Source organism: Globicephala melas, chromosome 15 (assembly GCF_963455315.2).
Source record: "Globicephala melas chromosome 15, mGloMel1.2, whole genome shotgun sequence".
Taxonomy (NCBI): domain Eukaryota; kingdom Metazoa; phylum Chordata; class Mammalia; order Artiodactyla; family Delphinidae; genus Globicephala; species Globicephala melas.
The window spans coordinates 19,979,159-20,006,880 of record NC_083328.1 but is presented as its reverse complement, the minus strand read 5'-3'; the positions used below and the strand labels follow the sequence as shown (position 1 = coordinate 20,006,880).

Genomic DNA, 27,722 nt, shown 5'->3' with positions numbered 1-27,722 from the left:
CCAGAAGCCATAAAGGAAAAGATTAGACATTTTTTGATTATGTAAAAATAATTCAACCTTTTAAAAGAAGAATGTATTCATGAATTGCCTATCAAATTAAGAAATACTACTAAAAATAGACCCAGTAGATAAGGTACAGTGGTGTCCAATATGAATAAAGTTGAAGTTAATAAAGAAAAAACTTTAGACACTAATTGGAAAAGATACCTGCACCCTAATGTTCATAGCAGCATTATTTACAATTGCCAAGATATGGAAGCAACATAAGTGTCCATCAGCAGACGAATGGATAAAGAAGATGTGGTATACACACACAATGGAATACTACTCAGCCATAAAAAGAATGAAATTTTGCCATTTACAACAATGTGGGTGGATCTGGAGGATACTGTGCTTAGTGAAATAAGTCAGACAGAGAAAGACAAATACTGGATGTTATCACTTATATGTGGAATCTAAAAAATACAACAAACTAGTGAATATAGCAAAGAAGAAGCAGACTCACAGATATGGAGAACAAACTAGTGGTTACCAGTTGGGATAGGGAAAGGGGGAGGGGGAGGAGATTGAGGTACAAATTGCTATGTATGAAATCAATAAGCAGGGAAGATAGACAATATTTTATAATAACTTTAAATGGAGAATAATCTATAAAAATTTTGAATCACTATGTTGCACATCCAAAACTGCTGTAATATTGTAAATCAACTATACCTCAAAAAAAAAAAAAAAGGTGCTATAAACATTTGCATATTTTTAAAAAAAGAAAAAAGTTTTAGGACATACATGTGTCCGAGAGATTATGGTCAGGGACTGGAATTCTATGACTTTTATTCTAAGTAGAGTTGAATGATAAACTAGTAATTGTATGGCCCCTGAACCTGGTAAGCTCTGAAAGAGTAAAGAAAAGGGAAGGAAATGTTGTTTTCTGTTTCTTTTATTTTTTATTGTTTTGAAAAAGTTGAGTACCCACCCAAAGCCTCAGGTATCCCAGGAGAGAGGAGACAAAAACACTCCATCAAAACAAAGCTTCAGCCACATGTTCTAGTACTCAGCAGGGCACAGCGCTTGTTTCCTCTGTGTCTGGTCCTACGTGAAGCCTACGCCCTCCTGGCCTTCTTGAAATCTGGGTCTCTCAGGCTGTTCCTGGGCAGTTTTAGCAAAACCTCTTTCCCCACCCTTCACCTCAGTATTTGTACCACCCTCTGAATCAGCCCTGAAGGTACCTCCTTGTACTTTTCCCATTGTCTGGCCATCACCAGGGAACTGTGGTCTATGGAACTGAGCATGTGGTCCCAACTGTCCTTAAATTCAAAGCTCCATTATTCTCTACCTGCAGGGGTCACTGGTCTTAAAGTTAGCAGTACATTTAGTAGTAGGCAGGCAGACGTAACTTCAATTACTAGCTCTCCCACTTTTGGGATGAGTGACCTTACACAAGATCTAAGTCTCAATTTTCTCATCTACAAAATGGGGATACAATGGTCCTACCTCCTAGCATTGCTCTGAAGATTGTTGTTGTCATTATTATTGCTGAGCACAACACTTGGCATTTAGGAAATGCTCAGTGAATGTTAGCTATTGTTGGCAACTGTTATTTCTTCTCCTTCTCTTTCTTTGTTACTTTAAATGCCTCCTTACCAACGCCTGCAGAAATAGATTGATCTAGTGCCAGGGTTTGGGAAAGCTCGAGTTCCCTCATTACCTTAGAGGTAGCAGTGTAGTTCAGAGCCAGGTACTAGACCCAGACGGCCTTCATTCAAATCCTGGTTTTGCCACCTATTACTGTGTGCACCTTGGGCAATTTACTTAACATCTCTGTGCCTTATTTTCTTGATTTGTAAAATGAGGGTAATAATGGAACATAGTTCTTACCAGGATTAAATGAATTAATATTTATAAAACAGATAAAAGAGTGTCCGGCTCATTGTAAGTGTTATGTAAATGCCAAAATAATTACAAAATAAACACTTAGATACATTACTTACCCCCTGTGGATCATGTCAAGGATAAAGGAAACAGTGCTCTGAAAACCCTGGTGAGCTGTGTGCATGTGAGAGGTGTTATGGCGATTCATCATTGTGTGCCTGGCCACTTTCCATCTGTTTATTTTAGAATCAACCTTGGCCAAAAAAGGAGCCCTGACTGTTGAGAAGCTGACACCACGGGGGCAATTTCTGAGTCTCTTCGTCTCTCTATTTGATCTTCCTAAACCTTTCGCTAATGCAACTTTGGGATAGGACCAAAGAAAACTGAGTGAATGCACTGTTGCTGTTTTGCTTCCAGTAGTGGGAGTGACTGGTGGTTTACAAAGGGATGGGTGGAAAGGCAGTGCCTAGCAGGAAAGCCTTCTTGCTAAATAGAGGACTTTTCACACAAATAGACACAAGCTTGCTTGCTGTTTATCTCCAGTCTTGACTTCACTTCTGAGATGAGACCTCCATTTCCCCACCCTCTAGAGTTAGGGATTTCCATTTGGTTGTGCCACCTAGACGTGAAACTCAGCATGCCCCAGCCCTGGCCACCTCCCACTGGCTCCTATTCCTAACATCTCTGTTTACCTCTGGGACCACTCAGGTTTCCGTCTCTCCCTCCTTCCTACCCCCACGTTGGGGTTTCCAGCCACGTTGTGTTTCTTTGGGTTCCTTGAATGTGCCACACACTCTCTGGACTTTGCACGTGATTTTCCTAATTATGGAGCCCACTTTGGCCTACTCTTTGGTTGGTGAACCCCTACCCACCATTTGGACCTCAGTTCAGAAGTCACTCCTTGTGGGACCTCCACCCTGATCACCCTTTTCTGCCAAGTCTTGGTTAGATCCCCGGCGCTCCACTGGGCTTTTTCCTCCTCCGCCACTGGGCTTCTGACTCAGCCTCTAGTGACCTGTGCCATCGTCTGTCTTCCCCGCCAGGGCAGGGCCACATCTATCTGGTTCATCATTCTATCTTCAGTGGTCCAGACTTAGGATTTCGAGTCTGGGCTAGTGTCTGATGAACCCGGGTTTGAATTCAGGTTGCACCCCTCGAACGTAGCCAAATTCCTTCACCTCTTCAAGCCTCAGTTTTCTCTTGTCTAAAATGGAGATAATGAGGAATTCCCTGGTGGTCCCGTGGTTAGGACTCCGAGCTTTCATTGCAGGGGGCACGGGTTTGATCCCTGGTCGGGGAACTAAGCCGTGCAGTGCAGCTAAAAAAATAATAATAATAAAAAAAATTAAAATAGTCCCTTCCTCACTGAGCCACTGTGTGGAGTGAGTGGTCATCGCACATAGGAAGTGCCCAGCATGGTGGCTGGCACGTGGTCAACGTGGAATCCCTGCAAACTGTGGTTATTTCTACTTACAAATTATTTTACTTTATCCAGTGTCCAGCACATCATACACTCTCAACAAATAATAGCTCTTTTTAGCCTGGAACAGAACCTGAAACATAGCAGGCTCATTGGACAGTTGAAACTTGCATTTCGAAAATTCGGGGGGCGGGGATAAAAGAGGCTGTGATGCCTCGTTTGCTGCACGTCAGTTAGGAGTCGTGATCGATGAGGGAAGGGCAGTTTCAGTTGGGGGCTGGAGGCTATCCCCATTCTGGTGGGAGGCCGTCTTCTCTGATGTCACTGGGCTGCCCAGTGGACTGTTGCCGGCACTTGTTGGCGGGTTTGATCTAAGCAGGTGGCCTTGCGCCTCCTGGGGAAGAGGCTCATTAAGGTTAGTGAGGGGTGTGTTTCCGAGGTCTTCCAACGGCTGCCTGGGGCGCTGCATGAGGCGGTCCTCTTTTCTCATTTTGTCTCAATTAGTTGTTGTTGATCTCTACACGATCTTCCTCCCTCTGGCTAGCCTTGGGAATGGGTAATCCTAGGGCGTGGCTCTTGGCTTGAGAACTGCTGGCATCACCACCATCATCACCATCACCACCGGCAACATCACAATAAACCCTCACTTGGGTTTTTTGAGGATCTGCTTGTGACAGTATGCTAGCATTTTGTATACTTTAGGGCTGCTGGGGGGATTAAACGTGTCAGAAGGCATCTCTCTCCTTCCTGTGAGATATGGTAGCCACAAGCCACATGTGGCTACTTAAATTTATTTATTTATTTGTGTGTGTGTGTGTGTGTGTGTGTGTGTGTGTAGAAATTTATTTATTTATTTTTGGCTGCTTTGGGTCTTTGTTGCTGCGCGCGGGCTTTCTCTAGTTGCGGCGAGCGGGGGCTACTCTTCGTTGCAGTGCGCGGGCTTCTCATTGCGGTGGCTTCTCTTTGTTGTGGAGCACGGCCTCTAGGCATGCGGGCTTCAGTAGTTGCGGCACACGGGCTCAGTAGTTATGGCTTGTGGGCTCTAGAGCGCAGCTCAGTAGTTGTGGCACATGGGCTTTGTTTCTCTGCGGCATGTGGGATCTTCCCAGGCCAGGGCTCGAACCCGTGTCCCCCGCATTGGCAGGTGGATTCTTAACCACTGCGCCACCAAGGAAGCCCTTAAATTTAAATTAATGAAAGTTAAATGAAATGAAAAAAAAAATCCAGTTTCTCAGTCACAATATCCACCTTTCAAGTGGACAGTGCAGATATAGAATGTTTCTCTCATCGCAGAAAGATCTCCTGGACAGGGCTGGTCTAGAACTGGAGTCGGTAAACTATGGTTCATGGATCCACTGGTTGAATTTGTAAACAGAATTTTAGGGGAACACAGCTGTGTCTCCCTGTTTACATGTTGTCTGTGGCTGCTTTTCTGCTACAAGGAAGATTTGAGTAGTATCGACAGAGACTGGGCAGCCTGTGCAGCCTAAAATATTTACACCTTTGGGGCTTTTCTGGTGGCGCAGTGGTTGAGAGTCCGCCTGCCGATGCAGGGGACACGGGTTTGTGCCCCAGCCTGGGAAGATCCCACATGCCGCGGAGCGGCTGGGCCCGTGAGCCATAGCCGCTGGGCCTGCGCGTCCGGAGCCTGTGTTCCGCAATGGGAGAGGCCACAACAGTGAGAGGCCCGCGTACCGCAAAAAAAAAAAAAAAAAAAAAAAAAAAAATTTACTCCTTTAACCTTTTAGAAATTTTATTTATTTATTTATTTCGGCCATGCTGCGTGACATGTGAGATCTGACTTTCCCAGCCAGGGATTGAACCCGTGTCCCCTGTATTGGAAGCATGGAGTCTTAACCACTGGATGGCGAGGGAAGTCCCTTTACTCCCTTAGCCTTGAAGAAAAGTTTTCCTGACCTCTGGCCTAGCACATTGCCTGGCGCTCGATAATTAAATGCTTGCTATTTTTTATTTATAAAAAAAATAACGTTAGTTCTCTAAATAACCTTTCAAAGTCAGTATTCTCTCCATCCCAGAGATGGGAAAACTTGGACTAGAGTTCTTTACGATAACTTCCAGGAGGGCAGACACCTCATCCATCTCATTTACTTTTTTTTTTTTTAAGATATATAAACTTTTAATGGTGTATAACATGTACATTTACTCTTATATTTGGGGCAGTGCCTGGCACACAATAGACGTTCAGTATGTGTTTGGTGAATAACGAATGGATAAATAAATTGAATAAATGACTTTATGAACAAATACAAAAATCTGATCAGCTCCATTGTACAGATGAGGAAACAGAGGCCCTTCAGAGGGGAGTTGCCTCATCAGCAGGCGACTGGACGTGTAGAGCTGGGATTTTAGCTGAAATAGTCGGTGTGTTTCCTAAACCTTCCGCTCCACCTCTCCGCCCGCTCCGGGAGCTGCCCAAATGCAGAGCGGGGCCGCCCCTACCCCTGCTGCAGACAGACGTTTGTCTTGCACTGTTTGTCCTCATCTCCAGCTGCCAGCTTTAGCTGCTCTGTGGCGCTCTTGGGCTGGAAGCTTCCTTTCTGCTGCTGAGGCACTTGGGTCCAAGTAGGTTGAAGTTTGAATGATCTCTCTCTTGGCCACTGCAACTCATGTGGTTTGAGGAAAGACCATCTGTGAGTTGACATTTTTGTTAGAGCAAAACTAAGAGGACCATGGGGGTATCTTTAGCTGAGAAGCTAGAGGCCGAGCGAAACTCCTTAAGCACCTTCTCAGATGGCTCCTCATGGAGCATCTGCTCGCAGTGGCTTCCTGTTGAACTGAGTTGAAGATGCATTAAATGAACCCAGAGCATCACTGCTTCAAGCCATGGAGCCCCAGAATTCCGTCTCTGCTGAGGAGTAGCTTCATTAGGGCTCGGAGGACTAAAGCCAAGGGGTCTCTGTGGCCTGGCTCTTCCCTCTTTCATCATTATAGGGTTATTTTTCATGTGCTCTGGAGGTCGCCTACCTGGATATGAATCCTGCCTTCCCTACCTGGGGCTGTGTAATCTCCTTGGTCAAGTTACTTTCTCTCCCTGTGCTCACTCACCTTCCCTTTCTGCCTGGGAGGGATAATAACAGGACCTCCTACGTGGCTGTTGTGAGGATTAAAGGAGCCAGTATATGCTTGGCACGTAGTACCCGTTCTATAAGGGGTAATGGTGATTCTCTCCTCTCATCTTTCATTTCCGACGAGCAGGGACTGTGTCTTGCCTGCCTTTAAATTCTGCACTGTAAGTTGGGGGTCTCAAACTTAACTGTCTGCAGGGGCCTGGAAGAGAACTTAATTGGGTAAGTTGAGCCAAATGGGGACTGCTGTGAAGTGGAGAATACAAGGTGGTCTGGAGGGGGGAGCACTTATTCCTACAGTCAACACATGTTTATTGAGTATCTCCCATGTGCCAAGCATTGTTCTAGGCGTGGAGATAGAGCAGTGAAGGAACCGGACAAAACTCCCGGCCCTCTTGGAGTTTCCGTGTTAGAGGACTCGGGTTTAACTGCTTTGTCACCACGCAAGAATATGGGCCCATTGTTGCCATAACTTCGATTTTTGGAAAGAAAAGCCAGCAGCGGATTTTTAAAAACAATGAGAGAGTTTGAGATTAGCTGATGCAAACTAGTATATGTAGCATGTCCTACTGTATAGCACAAAGAACTATATTCAATATCCTGTGATAAACCATAATGGAAAAGAATATGAAAGAGAATATATATGTATAACTGAGCCACTTTGCTGTACAGCAGAAATTAACACACCATTGTTAATCAACTATACTTCGATAACATGAAAAAAAACCCCATGAACTCTCCTATTTAAGTATTGGCAATGTTTTTCTTTTTAACATCTTTATTGGAGTATAATTGCTTTACAATGTTGTGTTAGTTTCTGCTGTACAACAAAGTGAATCCGCTATATGTATACACATGTCCCCATATCCCCTCCTTCTTGAGCCTCCCTCCCACCCTCCCTATCCCACCCCTCTAGGTCATCACAAAGCACTGAGCTGATCTCCCTGTGCTATGCAGGTAGTGTATATATGTCCATGCCACTCTATCACTTCGTCCCAGCTTCCCCTTCCCCCCGTGTCCTCAAGTCCATTCTCTACGTCTGCGTGTTTGTTCCTGCCCTGCCCCTAGGTTCATCAGTACCATTTTTTTAGATTCCATGTATATGTGTTAGCATATGGTATTTGTTTTTCTCTTTCTGGCTTACTTCACTCTGTATGACAGACTCTAGGTACATCCACCTCACTACAAATAACTCAATTTTGTTCCTTTTTACGGCTAATATCCCATTGTATATACGTGTCACATCTTCTTTATCCATTCATCTGTTGATGGGCATTTAGGTTGCTTCCATGTCCTGGCTATTGTAAATAGTGTTGCAATGAACATTGTGGTACATGACTCTTTTTGAATTATGGTTTTTTCTGGGTATATGCCCAGTAGTGGGATTGCTGGATTATATGGTAGTTCTATTTTTAGTTTCTTAAGGAACCTCCATGCTGTTCACCATAGTGGCTGTATCAATTTACATTCCCACCAACAGTACTGGAGGGTTCCCTTTTCTCCACACCTTCTCCAGCATTTATTGGCAATGGTTTTATATTGTTTTATGATAAAAAACAAGTGCGGGCCAAACCCAGGGAGCCCTGAGGCTGCCAGTTTGCAGCTCCCCACTGTGAGATGCTTTACCAATAGCTCTGGGAGGAGGGGAGTCTCTGCTCTGGACGCCAGCAGCTGGGCTGATGTCAAGGTCATTGGTGCAGAGGGCACCTCCTCTCTCTCCCCCGGGGAGGTTCCCGTGCCTTTTCTGCCCACAGTGCAGATGACACTGCTACGTTGCAGACTGCAGGCAGCGAGATCGAATATTCTTTCTCTCATCCTTCCTTCGGACAGCAGCTGTGGCTGGGTTCCCAGGCCCCATACAGCATATATCAGAAGGACAGAAGCAGTGCACATAGTTACCCATGGGGGCAAGAGGCTGGTGGTAGTGGCAGTGGTGACGTTCAGAAAATGCAGTGGGTCCGGGAAGCAGCCTTTGAAGCCAAAGAATTAATTATCTTTGTTGCCTGCATCTTTTAAAAGTGGAGAACTGATTTAAAAGCCTGTGTGGGGAGGATTGGGAATAGGTTTGAGGAGAAAAGAACTTTAGGATGCTATCAGGAGTAATTCTGACAGCAAGAGGTTTTTGGAGAGGGAGTGGTGAGATTCCGGGGAAAATGTGAGAAAAGGTCATGAGGTACTTTGTGTTCGGTGTGCACGGTGCTTCAGTGCTCGCTTTTACATGTGGTTACCTGTAAGTGGGGCGTGTGCTCCCTGGTTTGCCTCAGTCTCCACCACCCCCTCTTGTACTTCAGCCACTTGCTTAACTCATTTCTGCCACTAGCCTTACCTTCATAGGTCTTAGAGCTAGTGGCCTCTGCTCTGAGGAAGCCATATGGCAGAGTGCTTGAGATGGTGGACTCAAGGCTCAAAACCAGCCTCATCTGCCTCTTATTAGCCGTGTGTCTCTGGACAAGTTTTTCTACCTTTGTGATTGTACCTGTCAGGATCCCAGCAGGAAACAGAAATCCCTCAGGCAGCTTCAATGAAGCAAGTTTAATGAAGGGATTATTTAACACCTCTAGGGAGGAAGAAGCAAGTGGAGGAAATAGCGTGGGGACTGTGGAGCTAAGGAAGAAAGGCTTGCCAGCATGAACGGTGGCCCTGGAGGGATGTAACTGCTTCCCGAATGGCAGCATCAAGGCAAGGAGGAAGGGGAGGAAGTACCCCAGCCTCTCTCCTCTCCAGTCACCTGTTTGTCCCACCCATTGGCTGAGCCCAGCTGGAAACCAGGAGGCAGGGGGACTAGGTGATTAATTCTGCAGGGGTTAGCCCTCCAGGGCTCAGATCATAGCAGAGTCCGTGAAGAATGGATCTGGGGGGGGGAGCAGGGAAAACGGGCACACTGATCCTTGGTTTCCTAATCTTGAAAGTGGAGGATAATACGGCAGCCTGCCCCAAAACGTTCTTGAGGTGAAAGTCCTCACTCAGGGACGTGCCTGCCCGGTAAATGCTAAGACTCAGTGTGGGTCTCAAGGCATTCCTAGGGTGAGGGTCCAGAGACAAGGGTTCTGTGTGCTGTCTCTCCATAAAATTTTCAGATGAAGGAACCTTCCTCTCCATCCCCTGTAATGGGGACCTGGCGTAATGGCTTCTTTTGGGGGGAGTACAGGTGGAGGGTAGCAGTTAAGCATTAAGACTCTGGAGCCAGATAATCTGGGTTCCAGCCTGACTGTCAAGTTACTTAACTTCTCAAGCCTCATTTTTTTCACCTGTAAAATGGGGCTGTTAGTAATTCCTATCTCATTGGGTTGTGAGGATTAAGTGAGTTAATCTATGTCAAGAGCTTAGAACAGTGCCTGGCACATAGTAGACAATCAATAGATATTAACTACTGTTGCTGTTTCCATCTCCCCCTTCCTTCTCCCCCCACCTTCTTCTTCTTCATCGTCATCATTATCATCATCATCAGTATGGGTTAACGCCAAGCAAAACTGACCTGTTGTCAATAGAGAATTTCCCACTGGATGGAGTCCATCCACCAACCCTCTCGGGAGCTTCATTGATCATACCATTATGCTCTCATCCTCCCACAGATATGATATTTCAGGGAGTGATTGATGGGTGTGTGTGAGTGTACGTGGGGAGGGGTGGGCTTGTGCCTGACTCTGGGGACACAGTGCTTTGTTATGCAGAATAACTTGCCTGTCATCCCACTACGAGCCCCTTCCTTGAAAAGTTCCAGGCTATTTTTGAAGCCCTCATGGCTCACATGTTCCTTTCTCTGTCAAGTCAATGCCAGTACAGAAACATCAGAACCTTTTGGCAGAGTATAAAGCAAAAGAGATTTCAAAGTGCATGGAGGATGAGTGTTGCTCAAATGACAGGGTATTAAGACGTGACAAGAATGCTGAGTTTCGAGACTGCAGCAGCTTGTGCGTTTGTATTTAGATCTTGTTGGATTTCTTGGGAAATCAGTGGAGGTGCCAAAGGCTCACGTCATCTCTAAGAAGGCACCAAAGGGTAGAAACACCCCGTGACCCTCCCCCGCGGTAAACACACTCCGGAAGATCAGTAAAGGATGCCTGAGTGAGTGGGTGGTTGCCCGGGCAACTCCTGGACTCTGGGCCACAGGGTTCTGCAGGTGAAATAGCTTCAGCGCTGGCTGCCCTGGAGCTTTGCTGCTGATGCAAAGCCTCACGCTGGAGTCTCACAGCGTGCGGGCCAGCATGTGGATCTGAGCGTGAAGGCACCAAACCCTCACCGTTGGTACATTTTATTACAAACGTAATATTTTATTTACCCTTCCTGTTCTTCCCTGAAGGGCAGAGAATGACCTTGGGGACAGGTAGACCTGAGTCCCAGTCCCTCCTCTGCCTCTTGCTAGCTCTTTAATCTTGGGCAAGTAGCTTTAAGATTCCTGGAATCTTTCTGAACCACTATTTCTTCATTTGAAAGGAATTGTCGCAGCCCTTATGGGATTAGAGATCATGGTGTCGCACGGTCCCTGGGACTCAAAAAATGTTTGTGGAACTGCCCTGTTGTATTAAGTGCTCAAATAGTCCCAAAGGGAGGATAAGTAGACCTGCTTCCACAAATGGGGAGACTTAGGTGCAGAGTGACATGTGCACACTGCACAGGGTGAGCACTGGGGCCTGAGTCTCCAGGCCTTCCTCTGAGGGAGGCAGTATGGAGTAGTGGTTAGGGCTCACCCACTCTCTGGAGTCCCTTGGCAGGTTTTCTAAACCTCCGTAAGTCTCACTTTTTCTCCCTGTGAAGTGGGGGATAGTCATAGACTTGCTTTCTATAGTTGTTGTGAGGGTTACACAAGATAACCTTACAAGCACTTAGCATGTGCTTGTGGGATAGTAAGCGCTCAATAAAGTTGCTGTTGTTCTTGCTAGTAGTATTACTGGTGGTGCAGTAATAGTAGTAGTAGTAGTTGCTGCAGTCGTAGTAGTGGTAGCAATAGTGATAGTACGGTTCCGCTGGTTTGTGAGTGTTGACCTCTGGCCGCATTGCAAATCTTTGCCCTTTTTCTCCCCTCCTCTGAGGACAGTGTCTAGCTACTCTCCACGAGATCCTTTCTCTAGGGCCACCATTCTCCACCCTTCTCTGCCCTGCCCTGTGTCTGGGGAGGTAAACCCCAGGGGACTGCATCTCCTGGACTCCCCTGCTGATGGCTTTTGTCTTGAGTTGGGCCAATGGGAGGTGGCAGCCAGAGACTAGAGGGCAGGAGGAGAGAGAGTTTGGGGTTATTTCCACCCTCTGCTCCCTCCCTCCATCTCTGGCCTCCTTCTGCAGTGACAGCTCCTGGCCAGCGGTCCCTCTTCCTTGGTTTCACCTCTCACTAGGCTCTTGTTGTTCTTTTTCATTAGATGATACCTGTAGCCCTAGGTGTGGTAACAGTTTTCCACAGTTGCTAGTGTTTTCTAATTGAACATCTAGAGTGAATCCCAGTTCTTGCTGAGACCCCAAGAGACCTATACACCTATTAAAAAATAATGTATTGGATTGTTTTCATTCTAAAAAAATAAAGTGCTACAACCATTTTGGAAAAAAGTGGCCGTTTCTTACACAGTTAAACATAGAATTACTGTATACCATTATTAGGTATGTACCGAGATAAGTTAAATTATGTGCCCACACAAAGACATAAATGAATATTCATAATAGCCAAAAACTGGGGGGGAAAATCCTCAAATGTCAATCAACAGATGAATGTATAAACAAACCTGGGAATAACTATATAATGGAATACTACTCAGCAGTGAAAATGAACTAACTACTGATGTTGACAACTGCATTATTAATCATTAATAATCAAAACATTATTCTGAGTGAAAGAAGGCAGACACAGAATAGTACATACTGTGTGCTTCCATTAATCTGTGCTAACAGAAAGCAGATCAATGGCTGCTGAAGGCTGGGGCTGGGGTGAGCGGATCTGACTGTAAAACGGTGCAAGGGAACTTTTGGGGTGATGCAAATGTGCTCTTGATTGTGGATGGTTACACGGGTGTAACGCATCTGCCAGAACACATCAAACTGTACATCTAGAACGGTGTATTTTATAGTATATATTTTTTCTCATAGATTTAAGATTTCTATATAATGTTGAAAAACTGCACAAATTTGTATGGAATAAAGCCCAGAAAAATGAAAACTATAGATTGAATAGTAATCTAATTCGTCCTAGTACGTATGACAAAGGAGGGGAAATTTGGGTACCATAATTTGTCTCTTCATGGTGTTGGACTTAAATCAGTTGAAATGTATTTCCATACTATAATTTAAGCTTCAGTGAAAGTTTGCTTAATTCTTTGTCTAGTGAAAAAAACCCCAACCTCTTGAAGCTTATTAAATTCTACATTTGCTTTATTATTTTAAAATATTAGAGGAATAAAGAATTATAAAAAGAAGAACAAGACCCCAAAGTCCTTATAACCAGACATCACTCCCCCCATCAACATTTCAGGTGTTATGTGTTTCCTTCCAGTTTTTTTTTTTTTCCTCTTCTTCTGTACTTAGATTTTCTACCCTCAGCAGACTTATTCAAATAAAAAAGAAAGCACGTGCAAAGTCTCCATCGTGAGGGCATTTTTGTTATGACTTTACTTGCCTCAGGGCACCTAGCATAATGGTGAGGAGGTTGTATCCTTCATCCCAAATATATTGGGAGGAAATGAAAATGTTTAGTCTGAAGAAGGGGAGATGGGTCGGGTTGGGGCGGGACACGGTCGTTGGCTTCAAAGCTCTATCAGTCAGTCAGTCAATTAAATATTATTGAACTTCTTTCATGTGCCAGCACTAGTAGTAGTATGGTAGTGACCACAGCATGTGGTTCTTCTGCTTGGAGTTAGTCTGGGAGGGAAGGGCGTTATTCTTAATAGTAATAACGACAATGGCAATGGCAGTCACTAATATTTATGATGAACCTACTATGTGCCTGGTATTGAGGCTTGTTTTTTCTGTTCAAGTTTTTAATATGTCGCTCTGTTTAATCTCCCAGCACTCTATGAGTAGGTACTCTTTTTATCCCCATTATATGATTGGAAATAATAAAGTGGCTTAGAAAGTTTCAGGCCAGTGGGATTGCACCATAAGCAGGTTAAACCTAGGCTGGTGGGTCAGGAGAACTGGAGGAAATGGCATCTCATCTGAGATCTGAGGGATGACAGGCATTAGAGAAACAAGATGACAGCTTCGGAGAACACAGACAAGGGCTATTTTTGCACTGAGGGAAGTAGGCTGTTTTGAGTGATAATTTGGGGTCAGGTGTGACAGAATTGGTGACTGAAAGTGAGTAGTGAGGGAGAAGCCAAGGGTGGCTCCCAGGATGAGTAAGCGGAAACATCAGAAGTGAGGCAGAAGTTTAAACTAAGTAGCATTTAGATTCTCACCAGAGATCTTGATTATTTTCCCCCCTCTGTCAAAAATACAAATGCTGCATTCAGAGGGTTAATGTCAACATAATCCTTATTTTTTTCCTGTGAACAGCGATGAACCTCTGAAAACCGGAAAAACCTTGACTCTATTACCTTTAGTTAATTCTTTAAGTTTGTGTTCAGAGGTGAGGCGCTACAAACGTCTAATGTAAAGAACACAAGTGTGTCCCTGAAATAGAACAATAACAACTTTGTTTCCTCAACACACTCGTTTCCAGGTTTGAACTGAATATAAGGTGGATTCAGATGGAGACTAAATTAGTTGAAACACCAAGCATTTTCCTAAAATTCCCTTTTTACTTCCCTTTGATGATCTTTGATGATTTATGATGCTATTATTTGAATATTCAAATCCCTTTTTGTAGAGTCTGGGAAGCATAAATAAAAGTAGGGATGGAAACAAGGGACTTCGTTTTTTGTGTATGTATCTTCACTGTTACCTGTGCTAAGGTTGTGGTAAAGAAAAATATATCAATATGCTTGGAAAATTTTCAGCTTTACAGATATCAGGTTACTTTATGTGAATTTAAACTTGTCTAATAACAGGGCGAAGGAGAAGGAATGTAAATGTTATGAATTTAAAAAATTGGATACTACATGATTTTTTCAAAGACCTTTTGAATGTAACCATCATTTCCTCTAAAGTATATATCTTATCATATTTAATAAATTGTTTTATAAAAGCAGCAACAACAGAAATGAGGCAGAAGAACAAGGACTTGGTTTGGGGCAACTTCAGTTTGAGATCCAAATCGTGGTGCTGAGCAAGTAGGGGAGAGCTCTTGGCCGAGAGGTGCAAATTTGGGAGTCACCAGCATGAACAGATTTTTAAGTCTGTAGGTTGACAAGATGGCCTGGCGAGAGAGTGTCCACAGGGAAGAGACCAGCACCTGGGACAGACCTTTAAGGAATTCCAGTAGGTTAAGGGGTAGGGAGAACAGGAGGAGGAGCCAGGAAAAGGGGAAGGGGCCACGGAGGGCAGGGTCGGGAAGTTACAGGGAGGCTGAGTTCCGTGCAGTCTAAAGAACTTTCTAGTATTAGAGTTGTTCTTAGGAGGTGGAGCAATCCTTGTCCTGGAGGTGTGCAATGAGAAGCTTGGTGACCAGCCCTCAGGGATGTTGTAGAAGCGGGTGATATCAGATGTCTTTGAATTGGCCGGAGTTGTTCGGTTCTTTGTAAGCAATCAAAATTGACTGTAGGTGTCTCAAAAAGCAAGTGGAAAGGTGTGGGTTTCTACATTCACGCAGTGCCAGGCCTTAGAAAGAACAGGGTCCAGAAGAATGGACCCTGAACAGTGGACCCTGGAACAGGGTCCAGGACAGTGGCTCTTGGATCTAGGTGGCAGGAACTAACGGGCTACCTTCACGTGGCAACACTACTGATTCAAGAATCAAATTCAAGCAAGAGTTTGATTGGCTGATCTTGGGTCACATGCCGCCCCCACCCCCCACCCCCTTGGCCAGGGCAGAGCTGGGCACCTTGATTGATAGCACCACCAAAACTGCACATCACGGAGCAAGGCTGGTTTCCCAAAGGAAAATCAACATGCCACTTACCAGAATGGAGAATGCATGCTGTGCAGGCAAAACCAACAGATGCCCACTGTAATCTCTATGGCCCTGTCTTTGATTGGGTGATACTTGCAATGTTCACATAACAGCCCACCCCTCCTTGCGGAGCTGTTGCTAGTGTTTTGCCTGTTGGAGGATTAAGTTTCTCTGTTTGCTTTTTAGAGTGAGTTAGGGGACTGGGATTGACATGAATTTGTCTCTGGGCTTCAAGCCACTAGCTCTGGAGGCACAATTTGGCAGGTATGACTCATGTTATTTCTTGACATGACAGTCAAGAAAAGACTTGGCCTTGTGGCTATGTGGCCCCTCCTTCATGAGCAAGGGTAGGAGCTGGTAGTAGACAGATGGTATAAATTTCTGTTGCATCAGCGAGGTGGGTGTGCCCATCCTACAGGCACTTACTGAAAAGAAGCCCAAGTGACAGGCGCCTGTGGGTAAAGGAGACCTGTCAAATCTTATACCTCCTGGTATTTTCTCTTACCTGAGCAAACTCCTAGGTGCAGCCATCCTCATAGGACTACGATATTTACAGGAATAAGGGTAGGGTGAGACACTGTATCCCATCTTTCCTCAATCCACCAACACGGACTGATCGAATTGAATGTTCTTAATATCAAGCCCCTAAATAAAAAAGAAAAGAGGTCTATTTACAGGAACACGTGAAACACAGGAGAAAAGAGGGGCCCTCCCTGCCCGTCCTCTAACTTCTCACCTTTGCTTTATTAGTCATATGTTCTTTGGTCTCAGGAAACAAAAACCCAATTCAAGTTGCTTTAGACAAGGAGGGATTTGTTGACTTATACAGAAAAGTCAAGGGGTTCTCCCTTCAGGCTTGGTTGAATCCAGGTGCTCATATGTGGTTATCAGATCCCTGTTGGCTCTGCTTTTCTCTTCGTTGGCTTCATTCTCAGGAAAGCTTTTCCTTAGTGATAATAAAGATGGCAGATGCAGACTCATTCCCCACCAGCTTAGCAGTACTGCTGGAAAATAAATCTTCTTTCCTAATAAATTCCAGCAAGAGTCCTGAAGTTGATTCTCATTGGGCGCCTTGAGTCACACGCCCATCCCTGAATCCACACTGTGGCCTGGGTCCTATGTCCACCCTGGGAACTGGGCGTGAGGGCATCCTTAGCCAGCTCACAGGAACTGGGGATCAGATGCCCCAAATAGAAGCAGAGAGGATGGATGCTGATTGGGCGTGTTCACCACACTTGGTTTCGGGACCAGCTCTTCTCCTGGTCTGAGAGCTCTAGGGTGGGATGTAGCTGGTGCCCTTAGGCCATGGCATTTTGTCTTACTGCCCCCGCCTTTGGGGCCTGATCAAAATGGGGAGGCCAAGGGGTCAAGAACAGTCTCCATGTGTTATCCAGACAAGCAGGATATTCCCAGCAGCTGTCCTGCCCAGGCCCTTCTCCCCAGGGTTGGTATAGCAGAAGGTGGTGGTGTGGGGCAGCTGTCTTCTCATGGGTTTGTTTACTTCTGAGGCCTGTCCTTTACCTCTCGTTGGCTCCACTGCTTTATCTGGCTCAGTTAAATAAATTTGGTAACATTATAAATGAAAACATTCCTTTCCTGCATTTGCTGACCGCTGCAAGGCTCTTGCTTTTGCTTTGAGTTCTCTCTGTAGCGCTGGGCTGTTGCTAAACAAATGAAGTTTGTTCCTGCTTCCTCCTCTTTTACAGGAGGCAATCATCATCATCATCACAATCTTGCAAATTCCCTTTAAGGCTGGGTAAATAAATGGTAGCCCCATATGATGGAATAAGATGCAGTTATGGAAACAGGATGAGGTCATTCTCTACATACTGAGATAGAATGGGCCTCCAGCTGTGCTAGTTGGGGAAAAAGCATGGGTAGAGTGTGCAGATCAGCAATGCTCTTCAACATTTGAGTCACCTGTTCCCAGCATCCCCCCAATAACTCAGAATCTCTTGAGGTGGGACTTGAGCCCTGATATGTTTTGAAAAGTCCAAATGACTCAGTGTGCAGCCAGGGCTGAGAACCAGGGGTATAGAATTGTATCATATGGTTGAAACAAAAGGAACATAGATAAAAAACAAGAAGGAGATAGAGAATTATACTACATATATAGGTAGAGACTCACATGTGCTGACACACGTGCAGAGAATATCTCTAGAAGGATAGACAAGAAATAGTTCCCTCCGATAATGGAGTAGAGCAGTGATTCTCAACCATATGCTCATCTGTAATGTTTGAATTTTAAGCCATAAGCATGGTATATAGTTTTAAAAAGAAATCCTCACTGCACACCCAAGGCCGGCCAGGCAGGGCTGTGAGATGATTCTGAGCTCACGCAGCTTGGCTGTGCTGGGGCCAGCCGCCCACAGATGCACACGTACCACCCACCGCCCCGGCCACAGCTGCCTTCCTCTTGACTCAGCCGTGGTGGGTGATTTCTGAGTGAGGGGGTGACCAAAAAAGTCCAATCATTCATTTATTCATTCATTGTTAATGCACTCATTCATATTTTTATTAAGAATTAGATATGGGGCAGGTACCTGCCAAGCACGTGAATCTGGTCTCATCCTCACAACTACATGTGAAGTAGGTGATCTTATCCCCATTCTGTGGTTGGGGATATTTTAGCTCAGAGATAATAAGTAATCAAGGTGAAAGTATTTGAGTCAGGAAGACCAGCTAAAACAGAGCTTGTAAACCGGTGGGACTCAGATGTTTTTGGATGTTCTGCACAGAGCTTAAAAAAATTCCCATCCGGCAACACCGGACTAGCGCTCACAGGGCCACTGTTGAATGGAATTGAGTATCCCAGGGATGGACGTGTGCTCTCTAGTTCATCCCATCCACCCATCCCTGCTGTATTACACCAGGCTGGCTTCACTTAGTCACAAGGCCTGGCCTTTGTAGGCATTTAAGTTTGTAACCCCTGCAATAAAGTAGGTAGGATGAGCCAACCATTATCTGTCCCATGGGGCTCCTGAGCTGAATTATCCTGTGGAATGTGTCATTTCTACTCCAATCTGGCCTTCAGTCTGTTCGCTGGAGAACTGAGCTCTGTGCCTTGAATTTCCTTGTGGCCATCATGGGATGGGCTATTGGTAGTGATATATTTATGGTAGAAAGGGACAGTCATCCAGACTGGCAGGAGTGTGGGGTAATGGAGTGAGAGGAGATAAGAGTAAAGTTAGACGCTGGCTATATGTGGATGGATGGATGTCAGCCTGCGGTATTTGAACTTTATTCTTTAGGCCAGTGCTGTCCAATAATACTTTCTACGATGAGTGCCCAGTGTGGTAGCTTCTAGCTACATGTGACTATTAAGCACTTGAAATGTGGTTAGTGTGAACGAAGAACTGAATTTTAAATTTCATTTAATTAATTTCAATTGGCATAGCCCCATGTCACCTGTGGCTACCATATTGGACAGTGCAACTTTAGATGATAGGCAGCCAGTGAATGTGTTGGGGCAGGGAAATAATATCAAGCTGAGTTTTCACAGGATGAATTTTCCAGGAGTGTGTAGGCTGCAGGGGGTGGAGGGAAGTAGGAAGGAATAATATTGACAGTATTTACTATATGTTAGGCTCTTACTGTGTCCACACACTGTACTAAGATGACCTCATTTAATCCTCACAACAACTCTATGAGAAAAGCACTGTTATTATTTCTGTTTTATAGACTAGGAAACCAAGACACAGCAAGGTCAATGGACTTATTCCAGGTCACAGAGCTAACAAATAGTGGTGCCTGGTGTAGCGTCCGGGCAGCTTGGCTGCAGAACTTGGACTGTAAACCTCTAACCTGGAAGGAAGTAAATAAACCTTCATTGAGAGCTTACTTTGTGCCCTGATGCTGTGCATCTGTACACCACGTCTCATTTAGATATCATGGCAATCACATAACATTGGTGGTCTTATCTCCTTTGTGGTTATGGAAACTTTGGCTCATCAATTTCTGGGGAGACCAGTTAAGGTTTCATTGCAAAATTCCACATCTGAGTTACTGAGGGCGGTTAGGGTGGAATCAGTGGGGAGTATACAGGAGGATATGGTATGAAAGATGTTGCGAAGGAAGAATCAGTAGGATTTAGCAATTGATTGGATGGCTGGGGTGAGGAAAGTGGGGGAGGATTTCTTCTGGAACAGTGAGATGAATGACAAACACAAATGCAGCCACGCCATGTGAGTTAAGAGTGTGGGCTCAAGAGAAAGACAAACCTGGTTTCAAATACAAGCATTGCCACCGACTAGCTGGACACCCTTGGGCAAGTCATGTCTCTTTGAGTGTCAGCATCCCTGTCGTTATAACGTGGATCAAAACACCTTCCTCACAGGGCCGTGATGTGGCTCAGGTGAATGGATGTGAAAGCTCTTCCAGACTCAAGTCCATGGCCATGTGAGTCACTCTTCTGAATGTCAGTGAGGCAAGGTGTTAGGTGGAGATGGTTACCAGGCCTTTCTGCCTTCGATCATGGAGATGTTTCCAGAAAGCATGTGGGGGAGCCCCACCTCATCTTGGACACTAGGCAGAATTTCGTGCCAGTGAGTCAGCTTTGACCTGGGAGGAAAGAGGGGTCCTCCCCGGCCATCGCAAAGCAAACTTGCCATGCTGACGCCTCCAACTCAACTGCCTCTTTCCACCAAGCGCTTTGTGTGTGTTGTCTCATTTGAGCTCACAACAGCCTTCTCAGAGTAGGTACTGCTATCATTCCTATTTTGGAGAAGGAGATGGAGGCTCAGAGAGGCATAGTAATAGTAATTGGGTTAGTATTGGCATAGTAATTGGGCTAATGTCCTTCAGTTTATGGCTCGTAAAATGAGGGTTCAAACTGAGGTCCATCTGATCCAGAGGCCTGGCCTGTAGCTCTTGCAGATTGTGGATTTCTGTCTCGAGAAACGGCTATTTGGAGGCCTCCTGAGAGAGATGAGAGCTGAGGAGAGTGTTGAGGGTCCTTCTCTTTCTTCTCCCAACACAGACATCTGTAGCTAGTGCTGGGATATCTATCTCAGGTAATTATGGATTCGGGGACAAAGATTGCTTCCCAAAGATGTCAGTTTTCCATTTTAGACCCTGGTGAGAATAGGGTACAAGAGATGGATCCACTCCAAAGAGAGAAAATAAAAATTTAATGACTTCATCTAGTTCTCTTTGGATGTAACAAATAAATTATAATGGCTAGAGTTGGGCATTTGGGAGTGGGTGCAGTATGAGGTAGAGTTGGGGTCCCATTGCTTTCTGGGGCCAGATACTCCAGAGAGGTCTCCTGGGATCAATGAGCTGTTTCTGATCCTTGGCTGGTATATCAGTTTATTATTGCTGGTATAACAAATTACCATGAACTTAATGCCTTGAAATGACACAGATTTATTACCTTATAGTTCTGGAGGTCAAAAGTCTGAAAATGGGTCTCATGAGGCTAAAATCAGGATGTCTACAGGGCTTCATTCCTTCTGGAGGCTCTAGGGGACAATCTGTTCCTTGCCTTTTCTAGCTTCTAGAAGCCGTCCACATTCCTTGACTTGTGTTCCTTTCCAGCAATGACATCACTCCAGCCTCTGCTTTTATAGTCACACCTCCTTCTATGACTCTTGAGTCTCCTGCCTCCCTCTAATTAGGACCCTTGTAATTACAATTAATTGGGCCCACCAGCATAATCCAGTATAATTCCCATTCTCAAGATCCTTAATGTAATCACATCTGCAGAGTCTATTTTGCCATGTAAAGTAACATAATCACAAATTCCAGGGATTAGGACGTGGACATCTTTGGTGAGGTTGGGGAAAGATGTTATTCTACCTACAGGCCTGTGACCTTTGTGATTTTACATGTAATACGGGAGGAGTGGAGGACGATAGTACTTGGGACCTTAATCTCGTTCTCTGCTGGAGCCAAGTAGCAGTTTCCCCTTTTAAACAGGTCCTGCATGCATTCTCCCATCTGACCCTCAGCCATTTTCATTGCTTATCTGTCCCTTAGGCATTTGAGTTTGAGACCGCATTGTGTAGTCCTAAGAAAGCATGGCTACGGGTTGGATTCAGAGGGCTGTAGGCTTGCAGGCTTTTAACCTCTACAGAGCAAGGAGTTATTGAATAAACTGGGAAGCATCTAGGAATTCTTGGCTCTTACGAGGTACCTGTTTGAAAGTAGGACCTGGTACGTGTTTCAGCAGCTCATTGAATGTTGGCTCTTATTTAAGAAAAGCTAGTTTTATCCTGAATTTGCCAAACAGAAATGTGGGGGTGTTTGTTTGTATCACAAAAGGGTTTAGTTTGTTTCTTTAAATAGCCAGCCCTACTACTTTTCTGTGAAGTGTTTTAGTTAGTGGGAAATGTGATTTGCAGAACTTTTCAGAAGCACGTTGTATAAGGTAAGTACCTGCACTGGAAGGTCATCAACTTTCCAGTCTGTTCCCAGCTTCTCTGTAGAGTATGCTGGAGTATAGCCAAGTCCCTTGGCATATTGAGTCTACCTTGGTAGGGATGGATTGTTTATTGTGTGGCTAATTGGAAGGCTGCCTAAAGAGACCTAGTTGATGACTGGTGTCTTCCTACCCCTGTCTATGGTGGTAGAATGTGGAAAGCCAGCCAGGAGCTACAGCTACCATGAAGTTGATTGGGCGTTCTTCTTTTTCTGTGGCTGATGATATTCATTCTTTTGTTCATTCATTCACCAAACATTTATTTACATATCAGTTATGTACCAGGAATTGTGGTAGACCCTAGGAAACTAGAGATGAGCCCCCCTCCTTCCCTCAAAGAGAGTATGGATGAATAAGATCATAACTGATATTTTGGATATTTTGAAGAAAGGTTCTAGACTAAAGTAGTTGCTTATAAATGGTGAATGGTGGGCGGGGGGAGGAGAACTTTCCTAAACATCTCTGGGTTAAGGAAGAAATGAAAACCACAGTAATAGGCCACTTAGAAACTTAAAACAGTGATGGCACTAAATATAAAACATAGGATGCAGCCAAAGCTGTGCTTGAAAGGAAAGTTTCTAGCTTTAAAATCTTGAAACTTTTAATGAAGAAGAATGGGAAGAAATTAACTGAACACTCAATTCAAGAAGCTTTAAAAAGAATAATGAAAAAAAGCAGCAGACATTTGTTGAATACTCATGATATGCTAGGCACAGTTCTGAGCATGGACTAGCTTGTTTAATTCTGACAACACCACTGTAATATGGGTATTATTATTATCACCGTCATTTTTCAGAGAGAAAACTGAAGCACAGGGAGATAAGGTAATGTGCCCAAGTACTATAGTTTACAAATGATGAATGCATCCAAACCTGGCCATTTGACTCCAGATACTCCCCACTAATAAGGAATAAAAGTACAAATACAAATAAAAGAAGTAGGACAAGTGAGAGTAAAACTAACAATTAATCAAGTAGGAAAAAAACAATAGAATTGAGAAATATGTCCATGATTTGCTTCTTTAAAATGAAAGAATAATAAAATAGACAACAAGGAAGATGAACCTCTGGAAAAAATAAAAAGAGAGATTCCCTAACAATACAATGTGAAGAAAGCATGAGAAAGGGCACAGCACCATCCCAGATAAGATGATGCAGTTGAAACACACTGAGAAGAACACTATGGATAATTCCAAAGGAAAATATAAATTCCAAAAGTTAGTTTGAGGAGAGAGTGAGGGAGAGGTGAAGCTGGTAAAAGCTCCAAATGGGACAGGACTGTCTGCTGTCATCCCTTTTATTCCACATTGTTCTGGAAATTCTTGACATGGAAATATAAGGGGAAGAAAAGAGGCATATCTATCAGGGAGGAGAAGAGAAAAATGTTATTATTGGGGATAATATGATTCTCTACATGGAAAACTCAATGGAAGCAACTGAAAACCCACCAAAACTATTACAAATTTAAAAAATACTTACAAAATAAATACACTGAAAGTTTATATCTTTCCTATTTGTAAACGATAACCACTTGGAAAACAAAATGCAAAAGATTTCAAAAATCATAATAGCGTAGAAAAAGGACCTCTCAGATAATACTAAGTGAGAAATTTGTAGAACGATAGAGAAAATTAAGACTTTATTGGGAGACATAAAATAAAATTTTAACAAAGGGACACCCTATTCCTGCTAGAAAGACTCATTATTATGAAAGTGTTAATTACCAAAGTCCCAATAAATTTTTTTTTCTGGGGGTGGGAAATTTACTAAATATAATTCCAATAAAAATTACATCGGTTTATTTATTTGTTTGTTTATTTATTTATGGCTGTGTTGGGTCTCCGTTGCTGCGTGCAGGCTTTCTCTAGTTGCAGGGAGTGGGGGCTACTCTTCATTGTGGTGCAAGGGACTTCTCTTGGCGGTGGCTTCTCTTGTTGCGGAGCATGGGCTCTAGGTGCGTGGGCTTCAGTATTTGTGGCATGTGGGCTCTGTAGTTGTGGCTCACGGGCTCTAGAGCACAGGCTCAGTAGTGGTGGCACACGGGCTTAGTTGCTCCGTGGCATATGGGATCTTCCCGGACCAGGGCTCGAACCTGTGTCTCCTGCATTGGCAGGTGGATTCTTAACCCCTGCACCAGCAGGGAAGTCCCTCCGTCGGTATTTTTAAAAGCTTGATAAACTGATTCTAAAGTTCACTTGGAACTCTCCGTGACTGCCAAGAAAATGTTGAAAATAAGGATAATGAGGGAGGACTTGCCCAACCAAGATATAACATGTTATAAAGGTACTATAATTAAATCCCATATTGCTTTATTATAAGACAGATCAGTGGAACAGAACAGAAGGCCCAAAGACAGACCCCAGTGTATATAATTATTTAGCATATAATGAAGTTGGCATTTGAGATCAGTGGAGAGGGGATGAATTATTCAGTAAAAGATGCTGGCACAATTGATTACCTATTTGGAAAAAATGGCAAATTAGATTCCCATGTCATTAAAGATAACCAAGAAATTACAGATGATAAAAGAGTTTAAAGTGCAAATGATGCCATATAAAAGTTAAAAAAAATTGTATGTGTAGGAATCTGGGTCATATGGGAAGGCCTTTTGAAGTGTAGTTGGATTAAGTTTTCTTTGTCCATTTTTTTCTTTTAGTGGTCTGCAAGTTATATATAATACTTCTATCCGTATTTTTATTCCTAATTGTTAACACACATATTCAAACTTATAATGTCCTAAATGCGGTTTCTCAATACCTATAAACTCCTGAGGAATAAGACAAGACTCTTAGCATATTGCAATTTTATAGTCTTTTTCCCAACCCCATCTCTTATGACTTAAGTCTCTCTTCCCCCGCCCCGCTCTTCTTTTTGTTCTCTCTTTCACCACTGTTTGTTATGCCCCGTTCATTCATTTTGTCGTTGTTTTGCGGAGTGTATATTCTCTATTTCTTCTTTTGTGGGAAGTAAATTTTCCAAGTTCTTATATTCTGGAAATGTATTTATTTTGTACTTTCACTTGAATGCTAGTTTGGCTGTGTATGGGGTTTTAGGTTCAAATGACTTTTTCTAAACCTTTGAAGACGTTGCTCCATTGTATTCTAGAATTCAAAGTTGCAGACAAGAAATCTGGTGTTAAAATTATTTTTGTTCCTTTGTCAGTAATCTTTCTCCTCTTCTCCTCCTGCCACTGCTGGACACGTCCTCACAGTGATCTCAGAGCCTTGAAAATCCTCACCATTAGTTGTTTTTTTCATTCACATCTATTGACACTTGATAGTTTCTTTCAATTTAATGACTCAAATTCTTCTTAATCTTTAGAGGACTTCCTTCTATTTTCTTTAATTACACATTCTTTACCGTTCTCTCTGTTCTTTCCTGAGTATCCTTCTATATGGTTGTTAGAATTTGGGGATCTATCCTACAGTTTTGTATCGTTTCTTTTATATTTTCTTGCTTTTTTGCAGAATTCAGGGAAAATCACTCAATTTAGACTCCAGTGTGCTAAGTTCCTCTTTAGCTGTCTCCATTCTATATCAGCCCAACCACTGAGTTTCCAGTTTGGGCAGTCATATTTTTCATTTCCTGACCTTTGTTTTTCTTTGACTCTTCGTTTTGTTTCAAAATGAAAGTGGGCTTATTTTCCCTGATTATATAATTAATACTCATTGTCAACATTTCAAACAATACAGATGTAAGATTGTAAGTAAAAATAATCTGTAGTCCTACTGCCCAGAGATAACCATCAGTGGCATTTTTTGGCCACTGCTCATGTATTTCTCTCAGCAGTCAGATATACAGGCACAGAGAGGGACCCCCCCCCCCACCACAGCACACACTGTTTGACACAAATGTCTTCCGACAAAGCATATATTATTTATAAAATACAGTAAATACTAAAACAGAAAGGGGAGAAAGCAAAGGAGAAAGCAATTGGCCCCTTTGGAACTCTTGTTTTAAACCACGAGCATTTAAAATGTTTTTATTACAGAAAATATACATAAAAGTAGAGAGATTAGTATAACGAATCCTTCTGTGTCCATCAGCCAGGGTCAGTAATGACCAGTCGAGACTCATTTTTTTTTCCCATCTATAACCCTCCCCTTTCTATCTCCTTCATGTCACACTGAATTATTTTGAATAGAATCATCTTATCCATAAAGATTATAGGATGTATTCTTAGAGGTAAGTATTCTTTAACAAAAATAATCATAATACCATTATTACATCAAAAATTATAATTCCCTAATATCAATAACAATGATTCTCTCATACCATCAAAAAGTGAATATATCCACTTTTCTGATTGTCTCATAATTTTAAAAAACTATTAGTTTGTTTAAATTAGGATCCAAACGAGGTCTACATATTACATTTAGTTGATATGTTTCTTAAATCTCTTTGAATGTATGTTTCTCCTCTGCCCTGCTACTTTCCTCTTGCAGTTTTCCATTTTTGTTTGTTTGTTTGTTGTTGTTTTGAGCAGTTTTAGGCATATAGAAAAATTGATTGGAAAATACAGAGTTTCTGTATACTCCCTCAACCCCATTTCCACCCTAGTTCCCCCTATTATTAACATTTGCAAGTGAAATAAATCGAAAAGAGAAAGAGAAATACCATATGAACTCACTTATATCTGGAATCTAAAACAAAAACCAAACCAAACCAAAACTAAAAAGCGAACTTGTAGATACAGAGAACAGATTGGTGGTTGCCAGAGGTGGGGGTGGGGAGTGAGTGAAATGGGTGAAAGTGGTCAAAATAAAAAGTTCTGGGGATGTAATATATAGAGAGTTGATTATAGTTAATAGTACTGTAGTGTATATTTGAAAGTTGCTAAGAGAGTAGATAAAAGATCATATTACAAGAAAAAAATTATAACTATTTTTGGTGATGGATGGATGTTGACTTACAGTGATGATCATTTTGCTATGGTCATATATATATATATATGTGTGTGTATATATATATATAGGATCATTATGTTGCACACCTGAAACTAATATAATGTTATATCAATTATATCTCAATTAAAAAAATGAAGACATCTATATTCAATATCCTATGGCAAACCATAATGGAAAAGAATATTAACAAAAAAGAATGTAAAAAAAAATGAAATGGCGTGCCTTAGAATCGTTAGGAGTATTAAATGAATTAATATATGTACAGTGCTTGTAAAGAATCTTGCATTAGTGTGGTACATTTGTTACAATTGATGAGCCAATAGTGATACATTGTTATTAATTAAAAGCCATTATTTATACTAGGGTTCACTTTTTGTTTTATATATTCTCTAAATGCAGCCGTTGCTACAGTATCATCCAGAAGAGGACAGATGCTCTCCTCTCCTCTTCCAGTTTATTTGTTGAAAAAACATCTTGTAGCTTACCACATTCTTCTGTATTAAAATTTTGTTTTTTCTCACTGTGGTGTCATTTAAAATGCGTCTGTCACTTGTAGTTGCGGTAAATTGGTAGTTGGATGAAGATTCTTGAACTGATTCAGGTGTGATTATTTTGGCAAGAATACTTCACAGGTGGTAGGATTCTTCATAGCACTTTCATCAGCAGGCAGGTAGTGTCTTTTTCTGATGTTGGCAGCATTGATGATTGTTGCCCAGGTCCATTATATCACTAGTGGTAACCTTGAGGTTTCCTGTCCTGTTTTCATTTACTGAGAATGTCCTTTAGAAAGATTCTGAGCATGGTGCCCATCCTCCAGGAGTCCACAGTCTAGAGTTTATAAAAATAGATTTGAACAACAACAAAAAATAGTTTTATTTTGTATGTATTCTCTAATTGTCCCTCCCCCTAAGTAATATAGTCCCCAAATAGTGGAGCGTTTAACGCATACAAATTCAAACATATGTATGTACACATTTGGTTTCAAACTGCTAAAGTAACAATGTAAACATGTAGCCTGTTTCTTCCACTTAGTTGATGGTTGCTCCTGG

The 27,722-nt window shown here is 43.0% G+C and overlaps 1 protein-coding gene across 3 annotated transcripts in view; it reads left to right on the top strand.

Annotated features, from left to right (window-relative positions):
• Positions 1 to 27,722, top strand: part of PRKCB (protein kinase C beta) — a 310,170-nt gene that overhangs the window by 101,597 nt on the left and 180,851 nt on the right. The window lies entirely within an intron of this gene.